Genomic DNA, 1,132 nt, shown 5'->3' with positions numbered 1-1,132 from the left:
TTCTGAGCTTCCTATTGAAATGATTTATAGGAATTCATACCACTTGAAAAAGGCTCAGGGGAAAAAAAATAATCATATTTACATGTTAATTGCTGTAAGATAAAAGAAATTTTAAGAAGCGGGCTCATCAAGATGACAGTTACTCAGCCGAAGTGAAAAATGGGTTCTTTCTGGAGAAGCACTGAGATCACAGCTGCCTCTTGCTTAGCTCCTGTGGGGTTAGGCCTGGCACACACAGGAAACAAAGGTGGCAGCCAGCCGTCAGTTTGGATCTACGCAGGAACTGTCCCTTTGTTGGTCTTCCTAGGCATCTGGCTGCAGAGAAAGCAAGCTGTCTTACCAGCTCTGCCTCACGGAGCAGCTGGGCACAGACGTTACAAACATTCCTCCTCCTTAACACCCATTTTGAAGGGGCACGTGCTTCCCACAGTGAGGGCCCTCAGCTGTGTCCGGCTCGAACGGATACAGCTGCAACACTCCACGGGAGTGTTTTGGCCTTTGTCAGCCAGTTTAGTTCTGGGTCTCGGTTTTGCCTCCGACCTCTGTAAGAAATACTACCATAAGGACTCGGGCAGAGCTGAGGACATGAAAGTATTCAAGTAAACAGATCCAAAAGTATTCTTGTTTTTTAATTTAAGGAACAAAACACAAGTTATAAACAATTATAAAACACACATAATACAATCTTGGTTGCAAGTCAAAAGATGGGATTATCTTCTGAGATACTGTATTTTTAAAAAGCTGAAAAAACATTAAGATTTTTCAACAAGTAAACTTGGATAGAAGGATGTCTTAACACGAAGGAGAAAGGCCTGGATGTATTCACACCTCACAGGCTGTTATCCAGGGGGCTGGACCACAGAAACTGAGGGTAAACACCAGCCTCAACTGGTCTGCTACCCAGTCAGTGCTATGCGGGCCATCACTGCAGGCAACAGTATCTTCTAGTGCAATTTTTTTAGAAACACTGCAACTGATAGTTAGCATCACCGCTCCTGGAAGATGAACCCTTAAGTCTGTTACATATTTCACAATGGTTAACCTGAACTACCTGTGCTTGAGTTTATACCCACCTAAATCATAAACTCATTTTAGCTCGGCTTCCCCTAACACGGTTATAATCTCCACTCTA

The sequence above is a fragment of the Buceros rhinoceros genome, unplaced genomic scaffold, assembly GCF_000710305.1.
Source record: "Buceros rhinoceros silvestris isolate BGI_N320 unplaced genomic scaffold, ASM71030v1 scaffold29470, whole genome shotgun sequence".
In the NCBI taxonomy this organism is placed as follows: domain Eukaryota; kingdom Metazoa; phylum Chordata; class Aves; order Bucerotiformes; family Bucerotidae; genus Buceros; species Buceros rhinoceros.
Note: the sequence above shows the minus strand (reverse complement) of the source record.